This window comes from Solanum dulcamara, chromosome 7 (assembly GCF_947179165.1).
Source record: "Solanum dulcamara chromosome 7, daSolDulc1.2, whole genome shotgun sequence".
NCBI lineage: Eukaryota > Viridiplantae > Streptophyta > Magnoliopsida > Solanales > Solanaceae > Solanum > Solanum dulcamara.
Genome location: NC_077243.1, coordinates 40,548,095 through 40,571,163, shown reverse-complemented (window position 1 = coordinate 40,571,163; position 23,069 = coordinate 40,548,095). Strand labels below are relative to the sequence as shown.

Genomic DNA, 23,069 nt, shown 5'->3' with positions numbered 1-23,069 from the left:
CTCTTTTCGTTTTTCTTTTAAATCATTTTTTTGTGGGGGCTATTCAACTGTTTCTTGAAACTAATAATTTCAAATCAAGTTCAAGGGTACCTTATACAAATACGAAACCCAAATTACTTGTTTGTTTAATCTTTCTATGATGAAGTGGGGATTATCTGAATGTTTGCGGTTGTATTGGGTGATCTCGGATAAATCAATAAGTCATCTTGTATTGGATTCGACTTTTAATTAATCAATGGATAACTTCACTTGCCAATCTACTTATAAAGCTCTTCTGACAACGCCATTCTCATTTGTGTTGGGAAAATGCGGACTAACACAAATATATATATGATTAAAATAGTAGAAATAAAATGGAAAAATAATGAAGCCAAAAATTTTATGTGGAAATTCTTTTAAATAATGGAAAAATTCACGGATCAAGAGAAGCAACTGATATTATTATAGTAAGAATTTTACATCGGGTAGTACAAAGTACAATACTCAAAAATGACTACCACACACTCAAAAGGAATAACACTCTTTTGATCTCCCACCTTACTAAAAAATATAGCTCACACTCTATTTTTCTTTACAAACTATTTTCTTATATCTAGTCTATAGAAACCTCATAGCTCTCTAAATATATTTCTCTCTGTCTGTGAATTTTTGATGTGTAAAATGAGAAGCTAAAGATCTCCTTTTATAGGAACTCTTCCACCAACTGATCATTGGCACATTCATGATAGTGATATAGACTTCATAGATAGGCAGTGACTATGTTGAGCAAACACTTTGGTTTTCAAAATTATTATTTGATTTGGAGTAGATTGGGATCTACTTCTACTTGAATGTCTTTTAAATTCATTTTTGAGTCTTCTGCTAAATGCATAAATGTGTGATTGGACCAAGTGATTCGCTTGGGGACCAACAATCATCTTCGAGTGTCGGCCACGCCTAGGGTACCCTCTAGGGGTGTTATAAATTTAGTATCAGAGCACAAAGTTCAAGAGTCCTAGGGTTTCTATAAAGCCATGTCTAGTAGAGTCTTGCATATGAGTATATCTTGCACCACACTTATAATCAGGAGGCTATAGGACATTAGGATCTATTTCACTTCTTCATACTCTGAGTTCGTGCAAAAGAGTTTAACTCTAAAAGTTCCTTCCTAATTCGAGCGTTTACACATTTGAATATAATGCCTCCTAAACGTGTCGCTAGTCATAGGAACACCGCCAATATTGAGATTACACAGTCCGAGATGCCCCCACCTTCTAGAGTGAGGACTAGGGATTGACCTACCCAATCTGCGGAGGAAACCCAGGTGCCTACTACTTAGCTAGCTCCTTCTTCGGAGGCTGAATTTAAAGGGGATATTTCTATGCACACTTAGTTGGTAGCTTCCCAAAATGATAGCCAGATTTCACCGGCTCCTAACTCTAGTTCTCAAGAGCCATCTGCTTCTATGATAATTAGAGACTTTCTGAGAATGAATTCGCCCGTTTTCACTGGTTCTAAGGCTGAAGAGGACTCCCAGAACTTCATCGATGAGATGTGGAAGATACTAAAGGCAATGCATTCTACTGAGGTTGAAGGAGTTGAAATGGTATCCTATCATCTCAAGGATTTGAAAAATGTGTGGTACAAATCAGTGGGACGAAGGTAGAGGTGAAGATGCTGAGCCTGCCGCTTGGGATGAGTTTGAGGGTGATTTCCTTGATCATTTATTTCCCAAAGAATCGAGGAAAGCTAAGATTCAGGAGTTTGTGAACCTGAAACAAAAGGGTCTGAAGGTAAAGGAATATGGTCTGAAGGTCATCCAACTGTCTAGATATGCTTCGAAGATGATCCTAGACATAAGATCAAATATGAGAAAGTTTGTCTCCGGCCTAGGCAAGCATGTGAAAAAGAAGTGTAAGGCCTCATTATTGATTTTTGACATGGATATTTACAGGTTGATGGTGTATGCCTAAAAGGTTGAGGATGACAAGAAGAAAGACAGAGAAGAGCACTTGAGCAAAAAGGCTAAATCAATGAGGCAAGGTAAGGGCAACAAGTCCTTCTTTCAGAAGAGATCCTCCAACTATGTTTCGTCATTGGCAAGTGCACCTGCACCGCATCATAGGTATGATCAACAAGCACAGAGTCATTAGAATTCCATAGCCCAGGGTCCCCAATCCCAAGCTAGTGTGGCTCAAGGTTCGAAAGGGAAGACACCTTGTGGCAAGTGTGGTAAACTCCATTTGGGAGAGTGCAGAGAGGGAAAGAATGGCTGTTATAAATGTTGTCAAGTGGGTCATTTTCAGAGGGAGTGTCCGACGTGGGGAAATAGACCCCATTCTTCTACTACTGTCATGACCTAACTCCATAGGCCGTGACTGGTGCTCGATTTGGGCACCCATACATACCCTTAGCCCTACTGAGTATATTAGTAGAATAAACAAATGCAGAAATCAAAATAGATCGGTAGAGAGCGCACAAAAATAGATGTAGCACACGAAGGCCATTAAGGCCGTCACTGAACACAAGCCCAAAACACATTTACAAAACCCACAACACAAGTCTACAGACCTCTACCGAATGATAGCATAATAATATGACGGGACAGGGCCCCATCGTTCCCTTAACCAATATGTACAAATGTACAATAGAAAAGTTAGTACCAAAATAGGGCTCCGTACAAAGGAGCACTGCCAACCAACATGGTGGATGTCCTAAGTGAGCGGATCAGCAAACCGAGCGTCTGCACCTGCGAGCATGTAATGCAGCTCCCGAAGAAAGGGGGTCAGTACGGAAAATGTACCGAATATGTAAAGCAAGGACTATAATAAATAAATTCATCACCAGAAAGGAACGTGTAAAACAAAGGTGAAATATCTAAAAATATCAAAATGCTTTTTACAACCCCTGATAATGCAAGCGGAAAAACATATGCCATATCTAGCTCCATTACGGGACTCGGTGAACAAAATATGGTCGCCACCCCGTCACGGGCACCACAGCATAGCTTACATCTAGAGTAGGAATATCTCCTTAATAAATCATATTATATTAGATGGCCATATCATATCATATCATATCATCAACATACGTGTACATGGCACAATATAACTCCACAAACCCATGTATAGGGCATACCTGCCCCTTTATGTTGGGGCACGGTGAACAATGCAGAGAGGTACGCATGATAACAAACCTGGCCCGGGCTCAGTAAAGGAAGCATTGAGGCATCCACGAGTGGAGTAGTGAGAAACTAGATGCAATTTAAATCATATTTGAGACTCGATGGGTACTTAAAATGAGCTACCATTCAAAAATCAAGACAATAGTCATATCAAGTAACTTTTAAAAGCTACTATGGGTTATATCAAAATAGAACTTTTGGAATCATATACACATATCAAGGCATAACAAAATATATTTTAGAAGTCAAGAAATTGGCCATCCTAGCGGCTCTACGAATAGGCACTTCTTGGAATCATATAAAAGTCATATACTTATTTCATACAAACCATGCCAAAAAGAAAGATTAGCTTTATATACTTACATCAAAACATGCCAAGAGAAAAAATAAGCTTTACATACTTATGCCAAAGACATGCCAAAAGAAGGAACGGTTAACTTTACATACCTCTTACGGATTACTCCTAATACGTTTTGCCTCGTCGTCTCTTGAACCTATTTAACATGAAAGTAATACTATGGTTAATGACCTTTCACTTTCCAATTCCAACTCTACAACCAAGTCTCCATAGAGGTCATTTCCTTATCCATTTCCCTCGACTAGTTCATTACTAGTTCTTAGGTTACCAAAAATTGGGCAGCATCTATAACTTCAACATCGCCGAGATTTCAACTCGGCTACCATGTCAACAACCATACCAACAACAACAACCAACAACATATATATACAAGTAAATCACTTCAACATTACTCAATACAACTCCAAACCACTAGCTCAAAATTTACGATACCAAAATAAAGTTTTAAACCTTTATTTCATAAATTCTTTAACCATACCAAACAGAGGGTCGTGTGGCTTAAACAACGGGAAAACACACCCTTTTTAAAATACTTTAAAGCCTTGCAACATGCAACCCAACCAGATACACCCGCAGCACCACAATGACAACCCACTACTCGACTTCGATTTAGCTATAATGACTTCAATTTAGTTTATTTCTAACGCCTAGCATCCTTAAGCAATTTTTACTTTTACAACATTATTTAATACATGTAATATACTTCTTAACAACATCATAAAATCTAAGTTGAAAGAGAAACCCTTACCTCACCCAAACTTACCAAAACTTGCCGAAACTTGCCTCGGAAGTTCCTTTAGCGCGTTTACAACTTTGTGGCTGCTTGCTAACATTTTGATGATGATCCAAACCATAAATTTATATTAAAAACACCTTCATAACATCTTGGTATACCCTAGATAGTTAATTCATAGAATGAAATCGGAGACTTACCCTTTTGTTTCTCTCCAAAATCGTGAGTCTCTCTCTCTAGCCAAGAGTTCTCTTTTCTTCTCTTTTTCTCTAGAGTTTTCTTGAAGAAATGACTTTCTTGATAAGGATGAACATAAAACATATATATATAGGCCACCTTAGGAGGTGACACATGTCAACCCTTGAGTGATGACACGTGTCAAGCCCTCATTGGGCCAACACAACACCTCCTCTACCCATAGGCTGCCATGTGGCATGTGGGGGCCCACCCCCTCTTGCTCCAGCTTCTGCCATGTGGCACAACTAGATGCTTCCATGTGGCACTCTCCCATGCTGCCACATGACACTTTCTTTTCCCCCCTCGTGGGTGCGTAATCTCGTCTTCTTTTATGAATCTATGTATTTCTTGCTACGTAAGCTTGGTACGTACTCAAGTAGTTTAAGTATGTAAGATTTCCAAGTTGGTAGCTTACGTAAGTAAGTCGAGTCCTACGACTCATTACTTGGCCTCCAACTCCTTTTTTTTCCTTTGTTCTTCTCCTTTCTCAATTTTTCTTGAAGGTTCTAGAGGTTTATGACTAAGTGCCCCATTTTATTCATTCATCACATGGATGAATGACTTGGGCTTGGGTATTTTGTTTGGGCCTCTCTTCTTTTCTTCTTTTTTTTTGTTTTCAAGCCCAATCACTTAGTCCATAGGTTTTCATGAAACTAAGTTTTTTTTTGATATTCAAATTTTGCCCTTGGCCTTTTCCAATATTTCCTCATCCAAAATTTCATAACCAACTAATGTATCAAACAAGATCAAAACATAGCATTATCCTTAACTTGTTACAATTATCCCAAAATATCCAAATATGCAAAATACGGGTTATAACATCCTCCCCCCTTTAGAACATTCGTCCTCGAATGTTAACCAAAACCTTCCTCAAGATCTTATACAGACCATATGGAGAGTTTTTCTGTTCCATTGCAATAACATATATTTTCATCGAGCAATCAACATCAGAGTTCCAGAGGTTAGGATTACTTGTAGACGTAGGGAATAGGTATAGATACTTGTATTTCATTTCCTCTTTCACTTCTCAGGAGTTCACCCATCCTAGTACTACTCTCGCCCAAGCACGCTTAACTTTGGAGTTCTGATGGGATCCGGTGAGTTTGTGCTGGTATGATAACATCCATCCCTTAAGGTGTCCACTAATGGTTCCTCACACGTCTTAGATACCGCAGCTTCTATCTATTTATTATTGGCCTCAAGATCCATCCACCCCTTATGGGATCTCATTTGAAGTTTAAGCATTCTTATTTACATATGATAGCGTCAGTTGAATTTCTCTTACGCTTGTATTTATATTATCCGCTTCCCCCCTTTTAGGGTGTACCCATGTCATCTTCTGTTTATTATAACTATTTATGCGCAAATGATTCTATTCCAACATATTTATCATACTGCACCATCTCTACTCCTTTTGTTAGATCATCTATACTTTAGGTTGCCCCTATAAGAAATCTTAGTACAATCACGGGGAGCTTAGAATTCTCGATAAATAGTACACACTCTAGTCCAAGTACTGGTACTCGAGTCATATAGCTAATGTAGTAGTTTAGCCGAAGCCACATTTCATTCATCCCAATCAGTATGTTTCTAGTGCTTATAATCGTGTTCGGTTCTCCATTCAGGGGCACTTATACTCTGATGTCACGTGTTTCACGTTTTGTTATCACCTCTTTTTTTTTCTATTTTTTCTTTCCAAAGGATACCACTTGTTACTTTAATAATTTCACAATGCCTCAGTTGTTTTGCAATTTTCCATTCCCTATCCTCGAGGGATCCCACTATTTCCAAAGTGGAGGTACATATATACAATACCCCTTTCTGCTTATGAACTTTCATCCTTATCGTGTACCCGATGCTAACTCCTAATCTTACTCACAATCACATTTTTTAGTTACTTCTTTACTAGGCTTTACGTACTTCTATGATGATCCTCATTATATTCACACTATATTCTACTCATGGTTAATCCCGAAGGGTAATATTTCTTAACTTTTATTCACGATCCTTACTCTGGGCTAATTCCACCTGGTGAAGCAAGCATACTTAAACCCTTATCCTTTCTCGTCATTCTCATCCTTAATACCTCACAGGCTGTCTTAAGACATTCATATCCATCACTATTCTTCTCACTATATCAGTATTGACCTTCTACTTTCCACCCATATCACAATTAACTTATTTCCCAAAGTCAGTTGTACTCCTAGTTTAGTCGGATATTATAGTTACCGTGGATACGATCTCTCAAGATATATTACAACCTTATATCTCATTCTCTTTCTATTTCCAAAAATATTTTGGCAGAGTTTCCTCTATATTCCTTACTATCCCAAACCTGCACTCAGGAAATACTAACAATGGCTCATAGGGCCAATACATATATATTCATATCACAGCCTTACAGGGCACCCAATGTCAACCGCCATATAAAATGATGGACTTACCTCGTATGTCCAACTCGAACTGCACCCGTTACACTTTCTTATCTACTTTTCCCTTTAATTTTCAACTTTACATTGCAATCATATTTCAATCTTCCTACTTTATCCAGCATGCCTCTTTCACACCATTACTTACCTGTATACTGTGTAGCTTCCAACATCATCTGTCACTTTCTTTTGTAGATATCGTTCTTCAGCTTAAACCAAAGGTTAGTAAAAAAAGGAATTTCATTTCCTATGGTTGGGATCTATCGCACAATCTAAGACAAGAAAGAAAGATAACATCCTAAATGCCTTATAGCCTCTTGTTTATAGATGTGGTGCACCACACATTGATAAACAAGACTCTACTAGACATGTTTTGCAGATATTTCGAGGACCAAACCGCTCTGATATCACTTTTGTTACGACCCAACTCCGTAGGCTATGACTGTGACGGATTTGGGCACCCATATGTACCCTTAGCCCTACTGAGTGTGTTAGTAGAATAAACAAATGCAGATATCAAAAGAGATCGCTAGAGAGCGCACGAAAATAAATATAGCGCACGAAGGAAATTAAGGCCGTCACTGAACACAAGCCCAAAACACATATATAGAACCTACAACACAAGTATACAGACCTCTACCGTAGATAGCTTAATTATATAACGGGACAAGGCCCCGTCGTACCCTTAACCAACCTGTACAAATGTACAACAGAAAAGTTAATACCAAAATAGGGCTCCGTACAAAGAAGCACTGCCAACCAACAGGGTGGATGTCCTAAGCGAGCGGATCAGCAAACCGAGCGTCTGCACCTGCGGGCATGTAACGCAGCTCCCAAAGAAAGAGGATCAGTACGGAAAATATATCGAATATGTAAAGCAAGGACTATAATAAATAAAGTTATCACCAGAACAGAACATGCAAAACAAAGGCGAAATATCCAAAAATATCAAAATACTTTTTACAACCCCTGATAATGCAAGCGGAAAAACATATGCCATATCTAGCCCCATTACGGGACTCGGTGAACAAAATGTAGTCGCCACCCCATCATTGGTGCCACAGCACAGCATACATCCAGTGTAGGGAATATCTTCATAACAAATCATATCATCTCAGATGGCCATATCATATCATATCATATCATATCATCAATATACGTGTACATAGCACAGCATTACTCCACAAACCCATGTACAGGGCATACTTCCCCCTCACTTTAGGGCATAGTGAACAATGCAGAGAGGTACGCATGATAACAAACTTGGCCCGGGCTCAGTGAAGGAAGCATTGAGGCATCTACGAGTGGAGAAGTGAGAAACTAGATGCAATTTAAATCATATTTGAGACTCGATGGGTACTTAAAATGAGGTATCATTCAAAAATTAAGATAAGATTCATATCAAGTACCTTTTAAAAGATACTATAAGTTATATCAAAATAGAACTTTTGGAATCATATACACATATCAAGGCATACCAAAATATCTTTTGGAAGTCAAGAAATTGGCCATCCTAGCGGCTCTACGAATAGGAACTTTCTTGGAATCATATAAAAGTAATATACTTATTTCATACAAACCATGCCAAAAAGGAAGATTAGCTTTATATACTTACGTCAAAACATGTCAAGAGAAAGAATAAGCTTTACATACTTATGCCAAAGATATGCCAAAAGAAGGAACAATTAGCTTTACATACCTCTTACGAATTCTCCTAATACGTTCGCCTCATTATTTCTTGAACCTATTTAACATGAAAGTAATACTAATGTTAATGACTTTTCACTTTCCAATTCCAACTCTACAACCAAGTCTCCATAGAGGTCATTTCCTTATCCATTTCCCTCGCCTAGTTTATTACTGGTTCCTAAGTTATCGAAAATCGGACAACATCTCCCCTATAACTTCAATATCCCCGAGATTTTAACTCGTACACCATGTCAACAACCATACCAAAAACAAAAACCAGCAGCATATATACACTCAAAAGGAATAACACTCTTTTGATCTCCCACCTTACTAAAAAATATAGCTCACACTCTATTTTTCTTCACAGACTATTTTCTTATATCTAGTCTACAGAAACCTCATAGCTCTCTAAATATTTTTCTCTTTGTCTGTGAATTTTTGATGTGTAAAATGAGAAGCTGAAGATCTCCTTTTATAGGAACTCTTCCACCAACTTTGCCTCCCATTTTTGACGAATCTTTACAATTTGCAATTGCGAATTACAGGCAAAGTTGGCAGCCGTTCCTGACCAAACAAAAGAACTGCCATTCTCTTTTGAAATTGGTGGAGACTGGACCCCATAAATCTCCCCATCCAGTCCCATTTACTAGAATGAGGTATCTTCATCTTCTTAGAGAGAGCTCATGCCAACAACTTCTTTGCAAAATTCGAACTTGTCCCTTGTTACTACTTTGGTCAGCATATCTGCAGGATTCTCATTTGTAGAGATATTTTCAACCTGCATAGATTCATCTTCTATCTTTTCTCGAATCCAATGATATCTCACGTCTATGTATTTTGTCCTTGCATGGTAAATAGAGTTCTTGCTCAAGTCTATTGCACTTTGACTATCACAATAGATGACATACTTCTTTTGATGCAAGCCAAGATCTCGAAGAAATTGCTTGAGCCATATCATCCCCTTGCCAGCTTCAGTAGCCGCAATATACTCTGCTTCAGTTGTAGACAGTGCAACACACTTCTGCAACTTCGACTGCCATGATATAGCACCCCTGAAAAAGTAAATAAATATCAATAGTGAATTTTCTGTTATCAAGGTCACCTGTCATATCAACATCTGTATAGCACTTTAAGATTGGATTTGATCCTAAAAACACAAACATTTATCTAAGCTTCCTCTCAGATACTTGCGTATCCACTTTACATCTTCCCAATGTTATTTTTCTGGGATTGTTGAGAAATCTGCTGACCGCACGAATTGCATGAGCAATATCAGGTCTAGTGCATACCATTGCATACATTAGACTTCCAACGATGGAGGAATATAAAACTTTAGCCATGTTCGCCTTTTCCTCCCGAGCTGTAGGACACATCTTCTTGCTCAACTTCACATGACCAGCAAGAGGTGTGCTAACAGACTTAACATTCTTCATGTTGAAGCGCTCCAGTACACATTCACTGTACTTCACTTGTGACAGATAAATCTTCATTTCATCCCTAAGAAGAGTAATTCTCATGTCCAAAATTTGTTTGGCATGACCCATGAATTTCGTAGAAAAAGACTTATACAACTCTTTCTTCAGCTCGCTAATCTTGGAAATGATTGATTGATGTGGATCTATGATTGGTTGATTCATCAATTATTATGGCAAAGTATTGGATGGATGTGAAAACGACGTCGGCTCATTGTATATCATCGGCTCATAGGTGGGGTTGTTGGTGAAGAGAATCTACCTACTTTTAAAATAAATGGTTGATTGACTGAGTGGTAGTTTTCCGAGTCTAAATCTTTTTGAAATGCATTGTTTACCTTAAACTTGCATACCTGATTGAGTTGAGTCCTTTGAGTTGAGTTGGTTGATGTTGAGTCTGCTGATCGTATTACCTTTTCTTGCTATTTTACATATTCATACATTCCATGTACTGATGCCATTTGGACTGTATTATTTCATGATTCATGTACAGGTGCTAGAGATCATCAACAGGCACTCTGTTGAAGATCTACTTCTTTCCTGATAGTGGTGATACCTCCTTGCTTTTTTGGAGGAATCATATTTATTTTCATCTTTACTTTGAGTATTTTCTTGGGTAGCCATGGACTTGTCATTGGCACATTCATGATAGTGATATAGACTTCATAGATAGGCAGTGACTATGTTGAGCAAACACTTTGGTTTTCAAAATTATTATTTGATTTGGAGTAGATTGGGATCTACTTCTACTTGAATGTCTTTTAAATTCATTTTTGAGTCTTCCGCTAAATGCATGAATGTGTGATTGGACCCACTGGTTCACTTGGGGACCAACAATCATCTTCGAGTGTCAGCCACGCCTAGGGTACCCTCTAGGGGTGTTACAAATTTAGTATCAGAGCACAAAGTTCAAGAGTCCTAGGGTTTCTATAAAGCCATGTCTACTAGAGTCTTGCATATGAGTATGTATTGCACCACACTTACAATCAGGAGGCTATAGGACATTAGGATCTATTTCACTTCTTCATACTCTGAGTTCGTGCAAAAGAGTTTAACTCTAAAAGTTCCTTTCTAATTCGAGCGTTTACATATTTGAATATAATGCCTCCTAAATGTGTCGCTAGTCATAGGAACGCCGCCAATACTGAGATTACACAGTCTGAGATGCTCCCACCTTCTAGAGTGAGGACTAGGGATTGACCTACCCAATCTACGGAGGAAACCCAGGTGCCTACTACTTAGCTAGCTCCTACTTCGGAGGCTGAATTTAAAGGGGATATTTCTATGCACACTTAGTTGGTAGCTTTCCAAAATGATAGCTAGATTTCACCGGCTCCTAACTCTAGTTCTCAAGAGCCATATGCTTCTATGATAATTAGAGACTTTCTGAGAATGAATCCGCCAGTTTTCACTGGTTCTAAGGCTGAAGAGGACTCCCAGAACTTCATTGATGAGATGTGGAAGATACTGAAGGCAATGCATTCTACTGAGGTTGAGGGAGTTGAGCTGGTATCCTATCATCTCAAGGATTTGAAAAATGTGTGGTACAAATCAGTGGGATGAAGGTAAAGGTGAAGATGCTGAGCCTGCCGCTTGGGATGAGTTTGAGGGTGATTTCCTTGATCATTTATTTCCCAAAGAACCGAGGAAAGCTAAGATTCAGGAGTTTGTGAACCTGAAACAAAAGGGTTTGAAGGTAAAGGAATATGGTCTGAAGGTCATCCAACTGTCTAGATATGCTTCGAAGATGATCCTAGATATAAGATCAAATATGAGAAAGTTTGTCTCCGGCCTAGGCAAGCATGTGAAAAAGGAGTGTAAGGCATCATTATTGATTTCTGACATGGATATTTACAGGTTGATGGTGTATGCCTAAAAGGTTGAGGATGACAAGAAGAAAGACAGAGAAGAGCACTTGAGCAAAAAGTCTTAATGAATGAGGCAAGGTAAGGGCAACAAGTCCTTCTTTTAGAAGAGATCCTCCAACTATGTTCCATCATTGGCAAGTGCACCTGCACCGCATCATAGGTATGATCAACAAGCACAGAGTCATTAGAATTCCATAGCCCAGGGTCCCCAATCCCAAGCTAGTGTGGCTCAAGGTTCGAAAGGGAAGACACCTTGTGGCAAGTGTGGTAAACTCCATTTGGAACAGTGCAGAGAGGGAAAAAATGGCTGTTATAAATGTTGTCAAGTGGGTCGTTTTCAGAGGGAGTGTCCGACGTGGGGCAATAGACCCCATTCTTCTACTACTGTTATGACCCAACTCCATAGGCCATGACTGGTGCTCGATTTGGGCACCCATACATACTCTTAGCCCTACTGAGTATGTTAGTAGAATAAACAAATGCAGAAATCAAAATAGATCGCTAGAGAGCGCATGAAAATAGATGTGGCACACGAAGGCCGTTAAGGTCGTCACTGAACACAAGCCCAAAACACATTTACAAAACCCACAACACAAGTCTACAGACCTCTACCGAATGATAGCATAATTATATGATGGGACAGGGCCCCATCGTACCCTTAACCAACATGTACAAATGTACAATAGAAAAGTTAGTACCAAAATAGGGCTCCGTACAAAGAAGCACTGCCAACCAACATGGTGGATGTCCTAAGTGAGCGGATTAGCAAACCGAGCGTCTACATCTGCGGGCATGTAACGCAACTCCCAAAGAAAGAGGGTCAGTACGGAAAATGTACCGAATATGTAATGCAAGGACTATAATAAATAAATTCATCACAAGAACAGAACGTGTAAAACAAAGGTGAAATATCCAAAAATATCAAAATGCTTTTTACAACCCCTAATAATGCAAGTGGAAAAACATATGCCATATCTAGCTCTATTACGGGACTCGGTGAATAAAACGTGGTTGCCACCCCATCACTGGCACCACAACACAGCATACATCCAGAGTAGGAATATCTCCATAATAAATCATATTATATCAGATGGCCATATCATATCATATCATATCATCAACATACGTGTACATGGCACAACATAACTCTACAAACCCATGTACAGGGCATACCTGCCCCTTCATGTCGGGGCACGGTGAACAATGCAGAGAGGTACGCATGTTAACAAACCTGGCCCGGGCTCAGTAAAGGAAGCATTGAGGCATCCACGAGTGGAGTAGTGAGAAACTAGATGCAATTTAAATCATATTTGAGACTCGATGGGTACTTAAAATGAGCTACCATTCAAAAATCAAGACAATAGTCATATCAAGTAACTTTTAAAAGCTACTATGGGTTATATCAAAATAGAACTTTTGGAATCATATACACATATCAAGGCATAACAAAATATATTTTAGAAGTCAAGAAATTGGCCATCCTAGCGGCTCTACGAATAGGCACTTCTTGGAATCATATAAAAGTCATATACTTATTTCATACAAACCATGCCAAAAAGAAAGATTAGCTTTATATACTTACGTCAAAACATGCCAAGAGAAAAAATAAGCTTTACATACTTATGCCAAAGACATGCCAAAAGAAGGAACGGTTAACTTTACATACCTCTTACGGATTACTCCTAATACGTTTTGCCTCGTCGTCTCTTGAACCTATTTAACATGAAAGTAATACTATGGTTAATGACCTTTCACTTTCCAATTCCAACTCTACAACCAAGTCTCCATAGAGGTTATTTCCTTATCCATTTCCCTCGACTAGTTCATTACTAGTTCTTAAGTTACCGAAAATCGGGCAGCATCTCCCCTATAACTTCAACATCGCCGAGATTTCAACTCGGCTACCATGTCAACAACCATACCAACAAAAACAACCAACAACATATATATACAAGTAAATCACTTCAACATTACTCAATACAACTCCAAACCACTAGCTCAAAATTTATGATACCAAAATAGAGTTTTAAACCTTTATTTCATAAATTCTTTAACCATACCAAACAGAGGGTCGTGTGGCTTAAACAACGGGAAAACACACCCTTTTTAAAATACTTTAAAGCCTTGCAACATGCAACCCAACCAGATACACCCGCAGCACCACAATGACAACCCACTACTCGACTTCGATTTAGCTATAATGACTTCAATTTAGTTTATTTCTAACGCCTAGCATACTTAAGCAATTTTTACCTTTACAACATTATTTAATACATGTAATATACCTCTTAACAACATCATAAAATCCAATTTGAAAGAGAAACCCTTACCTCACCCAAACTCACCAAAACTTTCCGAAATTTGCCTCGGAAGTTCCTTTAGCGCGTCTACAACTTTGTGGCTGCTTGCTAGCATTTTGATGATACTCCAAACCATAAATTTATATTAAAAACACCTTCATAACATCTTGGTATACCCTAGATAGTTAATTCACAGAATAAAATTGGAGACTTACCCTTTTGTTTCTCTCCAAAACTGTGGGTCTCTCTCTCTAGCCTAGAGTTCTCTTTTCTTCTCTTTTTCTCTAGAGTTTTCTTAAAGAAATGACTTTCTTGATAAGGATGAACATAAAACATATATATATATATATATATATAGTCCACCTTAGGAGGTGACACATGTCAACCCCTGAGTGGTGACACGTGTCAAGCCCTCATTGGGCCAACACAACACCTCCTCTACCCGTGGGCTGCCATGTGGCATATGGGGGCCCATCCACTCTTTCTCCAGCTTATGCCATGTGGCACAACCAGCTGCTGCCATGTGGCACTCTCTCATGCTGCCACATGACACTTTCTTTTCCCTCCTCGTGGGTGCGTAATCTCGTCTTGTTTTATGAATCTATGTAATCCTTGATACGTAAGCTTGGTACGTACTCAAGTAGTTTAAGTATGTAAGATTTCCAAGTTGGTAGCTTACGTAAGTAAGTTGAGTCCTACGACTCATTACTTGGCCTCCAACTCCTTTTTTTCCTTTGTTCTTCTCATTTCTTAATTTTTCTTGAAGGTTCTAGAGGTTTATGACTAAGTGCCCCATTTTATTCATTCATCACATGGATGAATGACTTGGGCTTGGGTATTTTGTTTGGGTCTCTCTTTTTTTTTGTTTCCAAGCCCAATCACTTAGTCCATAGGTTTTCATAAAACTAAGTTTTTTTTTGATATTCAAATTTTGTCCTTGGCCTTTTCCAATATTTCCTCATCCAAAATTTCATAACCAACTAATGTATCAAACAAGATCAAAACATAGTATTATCCTTAACTTGTTACAATTATCCCAAAATATCCAAATATGCAAAATACGGGTTATAACATCCTCCCCCCTTTAGAACATTCGTCCTCGAATGTTAACCAAAACCTTCCTCAAGATCTTATACAGACCATATGGAGAGTTTTTCTGTTCCATTGCAATAACATATATTATCATCGAGCAATCAACATCAGAGTTCCAGAGGTTAGGATTACTTGTAGATGTAGGGAATAGGTACGGATACTTGTATTTCATTTCCTCTTTCACTTCTCAGGGTTTCACCCATCATAGTATTACTCTCGCCCAAGCACGCTTAACTTTGGAGTTCTGATGGGATCCGGTGCGTTTGTGCTGGTATGATAACATCCATCCCTTAAGGTCTCTACTAATGGTTCCTCACACGTCTCAGATACCGCAACTTCTATCTGTTTATTGTTGGCCTCAAGATCCATCCATCCCTTATGGGATCTCATTTGAAGTTTAAGCATTCCCATTTACATATGATAGCGTCAGTTGAATTTCTCTTACGCTTGTATTTATATTATCCGCTTCCCACCTTTTAAGGTGTACCCATGTCATCTTCTATTTATTTCAACTATTCATGCGCAAATGATTCTATTCCAACAAATTTATCATACTGCACCATCTCTACTCCTTTTGTTAGATCATCTATACTTTAGGTTGCCCCTATAAGAAATCTTAGTACAATCACGGGGAGCTTAGAATTCTCGATAAATAGTACACACTCTAGTCCAAGTACTGGTACTCGAGTCATATAGCTAATGTAGTAGTTTAGCCGAAGCCACATTTCATTCATCCCAATCAGTATGTTTCTAGTGCTTATAATCGTGTCCGGTTCTCCATTTGGGGGCACTTATACTCTGATGTCACGTGTTTCACGTTTTGTTATCACCTCTTTTTTTTCTATTTTTTCTTTCCAAAGGATACCACTTGTTACTTTAATAATTTCACAATGCCTCAGTTGTTTTGCAATTTTCCATTCCCTATCCTCGAGGGATCCCACTATTTCCAAAGTGGAGGTATATATATACAATACCCCTTTTTGCTTCATGAACTTTCATCCTTATCGTGTACCCGATGCTAACTCCTAATCTTACTCACAATCACATTTTTTAGTTACTTCTTTACTAGGCTTTACGTACTTCTATGATGATCCTCATTATATTCACACTATATTCTACTCATGGTTAATCCCGAAGGGTAATATTTCTTAACTTTTATTCACGATCCTTACTCTGGGCTAATTCCACTTGGTGAAGCAAGCATACTTAAACCCTTATCCTTTCTCGTCATTCTCATCCTTAATACCTCACAGGCTGTCTTAAGACATTCATATCCATCACCATTCTTCTCACTATATCAGTATTGACCTTCTACTTTCCACCCATATCGCAATTAACTTATTTCCCAAAGTCAGTTGTACTCCTAGTTTAGTCGGATCTTATAGTTACCGTGGATACGATCTCTCAAGATATATTACAACCTTATATCTCATTCTCTTTCTATTTCCAAAAATATTTTGGCAGAGTTTCCTCTATATTCCTTACTATCCCAAACCTGCACTTAGGAAATACCAACAATGCCTCATAGGGCCAATACATATATATTCATATCACAGCCTTACAGGTCACCCAATGTCAACCGCCGTATAAAATGATGGACTTACCTCGTATGTCCAACTCGAACTGCACCCGTTACACTTTCTTATCTACTTTTCCCTTCAATTTTCAACTTTACATTGCAATCATATTTCAATCTTCCTACTTTATCCAGCATGCCTCTTTCACACCATTACTTACCTGTATACTGTGTAGCTTCCAATATCATCTGTCACTTTCTTTTGTAGATGTCGTTCTTCAGCTGAAACCAAAGGTTAGTAAAAAAAGGATTTTCATTTCCTATGGTTGGGATCTATCGCACAATCTAAGACAAGAAAGAAAGATAACATCCTAAATGCCTTATAGCCTCTTGTTTATAGATGTGGTGCACCACACATTGATAAACAAGACTCTACTAGACATGTTTTGCAGATATTTCGAGGACCAAACCGCTCTGATACCACTTTTGTTACGACCTAACTCCGTAGGCCATGACTGTGCCGGATTTGGGCACCCATACGTACCCTTAGCCCTACTGAGTGTGTTAGTAGAATAAACAAATGTAGTTATCAAAAGAGATCGCTAGAGAGCGAACGAAAATAAATATAGCACACGAAGGCCATTAAGGCCGTCACTGAACACAAGCCCAAAACACATATACAGAACTTACAACACAAGTGTACAGACCTCTACCGAAGATAGCTTAATTATATAATGGGAAAAGGCCCCATCGTACCCTTAACCAACATTTACAAATGTACAACAGAAAAGTTAGTACCAAAATAGGGCTCCGTACAAAGAAGCACTGCCAACCAACAGGGTGGATGTCCTAAGCGAGCGGATCAGCAAACCGAGCGTCTGCACCTGCGGGCATGTAATGCAGCTCCCGAAGAAAGAGGGTCAGTACGGAAAATATATCGAATATGTAAAGCAAGGACTGTAATAAATAAAGTTATCAGCAGAACAGCACATGCAAAATAAAGGCGAAATATCCAAAAATATCAAAATGCTTTTTACAACCCTTGATAATGCAAACGGAAAAACATATGCCATATCTAGCCCCATTACGGGACTCGGTGAACAAAATATAGTTGCCACCCCATCACTGGCGCCACAGCACAGCATACATCCAGAGTAGGGAATATCTTCATAACAAATCATATTATTTCAGATGGCCATATCATATCATATTATATCATATCATATCATCATCATGCGTGTACATAGCACAACATTACTCCACAAACCCATGTACAGGGCATACTGCCCCCTCACTTTGGGGCATAGTGAACAATGCAGAGAGGTACGCATGATAACAAACTTGGCTCGGGCTCAGTAAAGGAAGCATTGAGGGATCCACGAGTGGAGTAGTGAGAAACTAGATGCATTTTAAATCATATTTGAGACTCGATGGGTTACTTAAAATGAGCTATCATTCAAAAATTAAGATAAGATTCATATCAAGTACCTTTTAAAAGCTACTATGGGTTATCTCAAAATAGAACTTTTTGAATCATATACACATATCAAGGCATAACAAAATATCTTTTGGAAGTCAAGAAATTGGCCATCCTAGCGGCTCTACGAATAGGAACTTTCTTGGAATCATATAAAAGTCATATACTTGTTTCATACAAACCATGCCAAAAAGGAAGATTAGCTTTATATACTTACGTCAAAACATGTCAAGAGAAAGAATAAGCTTTACATACTTATGCCAAAGATATGCCAAAAGAAGGAACGATTAGCTTTACATACCTCTTACGAATTACTCCTAATACGTTCGCCTCATCGTTTCTTGAACCTATTTAACATGAAAGTAATACTATGGTTAATGACTTTTCACTTTCCAATTCCAACTCTACAACCAAGTCTCCATAGAGGTCATTTCCTTATCCATTTCCCTCGACTAGTTTATTACTAGTTCCTAAGTTACCGAAAATCGGACAACATCTCCCCTATAACTTCAACATCCCCGAGATTTCAACTCGTACACCATGTCAACAAACATAACAACAACAAAAACCAGAAGCATATATACAAGTAAATAACTTCAACATTATTCAATACAACTCCAAATTACTAGCTCAAAATTTACGATACCAAAATAGAGGTTTCAACCTTTATTTCATAAAATCTTTAACCATACTAAACAGAGGGTCGTGTGGCTTAAACAACGGGAAAACACACCCTTTTTAAAATACTTTAAAGCCTTGCAACATGCAACCCAACCAGATACACCCGCAGCACCACAATGACAACCCACTACTTGACTTCGATTTAGCTATAACGACTTTAATTTAGTTTGTTTCTAACGCCTAGCATCCTTAAGAAATTTTTCCTTTTCAAATCTTATTTAAGACTTGTAATATACCTCGTAACAACATCATAAACTCCAAGTTGAAAGGAAAACCCTAACCTCACCCAAACTCGCCAAAACTTGCCGAAACTTGCCTCAGAAGTTCCTTTAGCGCGTCTACAACTTTGTGGCTGCTTGCTAACATTTTGGTAATGATACAAACAATAAATTTATATTAGTAACACCTTTATAAAATCGTGCTATACTCTAGATAATTAATTCACAGAATGAAATCGGAGACTTACCCTTTCTTTTCTCTCCAAAACCGTGGGTCTCTCTCTCTAGCCTAGAGTTCTCTTCTCTTCTCTTTTTCTCTAGAGTTTTCTTGAAGAAATAACTTTATTGATAAGGATGAACATAAAACATATATATATACCACCTTAAGAGGTGACACGTGTCAACCCCTATGTGGTGACACGTGTCAAGCCCTCATTGGGCCAACACACCACCTCCTCCACCCATGGGCTACCACGTGGAATATGGGAGCCCACCACCTCTTGCTCCAGCTTTTTCCACATGGCACAACCAGATGCTTCCATGTGGCACTCTCCCATGCTGCCACATGGCACTTTCTTTCCCCCCTCGTGGGTGCGTAATCTCGTCTTCTTTTATGAATCTATGTAATCCTTGCTACGTAAACTTGGTACGTACTCAAGTAGCTTAAGTATGTAAGATTTTCAAGTTGGTAGCTTACGTAAGTAAGTCGAGTCCTACGACTTATTACTTGGCCTCCAACTCCTTTTTTTCCCTTTGTTCTTCTCCTTTCTCAATTTCTCTTGAAGGTTCTAGAGGTTTATGACTAAGTGCCCCTTTTTATTTATTCATCACATGGATGAATGACTTGGGCTTGGGTCTTTTATTTGGACCTCTTTTTTTTTTTATTTCCAAGACCAATCACTTAGTCCATAGGTTTTCATGAAACTAAGTTTTTTTTTGAAATTCCAATTTTGCCCTTGGCCTTTTCCAATATTTCCACATCCAAAATTTCATAACCAACTTTGGTATCAAATAAGATCAAAAGATAGCATTATCCTTAACTTGTTACAATTATCCCAAAATATCCAAATGTGTAAAATACGGGTTATAACAACTACAACAACATCAACTCGAGTAAATTAGAGAGGTACCACTTCAAGTACTGACAGAGGTTCGGATTCTCTATATGATAGGGTATACCTCCTGGACTAGGATAACTCACCAGATGTGGTCATGGGTATGCTCTGAGTCTTTTCTTTCAATTGTTGTCATTTGTGACCCCTTATGTGGCTAATACATTTGATAAAATCCCTGAGCATCTTCTTGATCCTTTGAGTGTTTAGTTGAGTTAGACATGATGGAATTTAATGTGATTTTTGGCATGGGCTGACTTTATGCCTCTGTTGATTGTAGAACTCAGATTTTTATGTTCAAATTCTCAAATGAGCCTATCTTAGAATGGAAAGGTAGTCTTATTGTGCCTAAGGGTAAATTGATTTCCCACCTTAGGCTCAGAAAGTTAATATCAAAAGAGTGTATTATCAAATCGTGCGAGTGAAAGATGATAGTGTGGACTCTCCAACCCTTAAGTCTATTCTGATTGTTAATTAGTTTCCTGAAGTCTTTCCTAAGGGTCTGCCTGGAGTCCCTCATGATAGAGATATAGACTTTGAGATTTATTTCCTTCCTGATACACAATCTATCTCTATTTCTCTATGTAGAATGAATTTCGCTGAGTTGAAAGAATTGAAATAACAATTGAAAGATCTCCCAGATAAGGGATTTATTAGGCCAAGTATCTTACCTTGGAGTGCTTCTGTCCTATTTGTGCAAAAGAAAGATGGGTCATTGAGAATATACATTGACTATCGTCAATTGAACAAGGTCACCATAAAGTACAAGTATCCCTTCTTAGGATAGATGATCTATTTGACCGACTTTAGGGTGCCACTTGTTTCTCAAAGATAAACATCAGATCAGGATATCATCTGCTGAAAGTGAGAGAATGTGATATCCTAAAGACTATTTTTCGGACCCAGTATAATCACTTCAAGTTTCTTATTATGCCTTCGATCTGACTAACACTCCTGCAACATTTATGGACTTGATGAATCGAGTGTTCAAATAGTATTTGAACATGTTTGTGATTGTATTTGTAGATGATGTATTGATCTATTCGAGGAATAAGGAGGAGCATCCTAATAATCTCAGAATTGTTCTTTACACTCTCAAAGATAGGGAGTTGTATGCTAAGTTTTTAAAGTATGAATTTTGACTTGCTTCTATGGACCTTTTAGGCCATGTGGTAGCTGGTGAGGGTATCCGAGTTGAATCACATAAGATTGAAGCGATTAAGAATTGGCCAATGCCCACGTTCTTGACTGACATAAGAAGCTTCTTGGGTTTGGCCAACTACTACCATAGATTTGTTGAGGAGTTTTCATCTATATTCCCTCCATTGACTAAGCTGACTCAGAAGAAGCCTAAATTCCAATGGTCAGATGCTTGTGAGAAGAGTTTTTAAGAATTGAAAAAAAGGATAACTATTGCTCTAATTTTTCCCTACCCGAGGGAACCGATAGTTCTATGATCTATTGTGATATATCCAGAGTTGGACTAGGTTGTATGCTGATGCAGAAGGGTAAGTTTATTACTTATGCTTCCAGACAACTTAAAATTCATGAGAGAAACTACCAACTTACGATCTTGAGTTGGCATCCATAGTATTCTCCCTTAAGATTTGACGTCATTATCTCTATGATGTGCATGTTGATGTGTTTACTGACAAAAAAGTCTACAATATGTGTTTACTCATTAAGAGTTGAACCTGAGGTAGATGAGATGTCTTGAGTTGCTCAAAAAGATATGAGCATTCTCTACCACATAGGTAAAGCTAATGTTGTTGCTGATGCTCTTAGCAGGCTATTTATGGGGAGCACTGCCCATGTGGAAGAGGAAAAGAAAGAGTTGTCTAGAGAAGTGCATAGACTTGCACTGTTGGGAGTTCAAATTATTGACTCTAGTGAGGGTGGTGCTATCGTTCAGAATGGGGCTGAATCATTCATGGTTGTTGAGGTGAAAAAAAATCAAGATCAAGATCCCATTCTCCTCCAGTTGAAAGATGATTTCCATAAGCAAAAAGTAATGGCTTTCATCAAAGGGAGAGATGGAGTATTGAGGTATCAAGGGAGGTTGTGTGTCCCTAGTATTGATGGAATTTGAGAAAGGATCATGGAAGAGGCCCATAGCTCCAGGTATTCCATCCATTCAGGTTCTATAAATATGTACCACGACTTGAGAGAAGTATATTGGTAGAGTGGAATGAAGAGAGATATAACAGAGTTTGTGTCCAAGTGCCTAAATTGCCCGCAAGTCACGTAGAGCATCAAAGTCCTTGTGGAGTGGCTCAAAATCTTGAGATTTCAGAATGGAAGTGGGAGATGATCAATATGGACTTCATAACTGGGTTTCCATGATTCCTCATGCAGCTTGACTCTTTTTGGGTGATTATAGACAGGATGACCAAGTCAACCCATATCTTACCGGTTAAGACTACTGATATCGCAAAGGACTATGCCAGATTTTACCTTTGGAAAATTATCAGAATTCATGGGGTTCTTTTTTCTATCATCTAAGATATGGGAGCTCAATTCATTTCTCAGTTTTAGAAGTCGTTTCAAAAAGGCTTGGGTTTAAGAGTGAACCTTAGTACTACTTTATATCTGCAAACATGGTAAGGTGGCTTATGAGTTGGATTTGCCTTCAGATATGGCATCGGTGCATCCGGTGTTACATGTGTCATTACAGAGGAAGTTTGTTGGTGAACCTAACTCCATTATTCCATTGGATAACATTGA

The 23,069-nt window shown here is 38.4% G+C and overlaps 1 pseudogene; it reads right to left on the bottom strand.

Annotated features, from left to right (window-relative positions):
- Positions 1 to 5,496: 5,496 nt before the first annotated feature.
- Positions 5,497 to 5,613, bottom strand: LOC129897981 (5S ribosomal RNA; annotated as a pseudogene).
- Between the last annotated feature and the right edge of the window lie 17,456 nt (positions 5,614 to 23,069).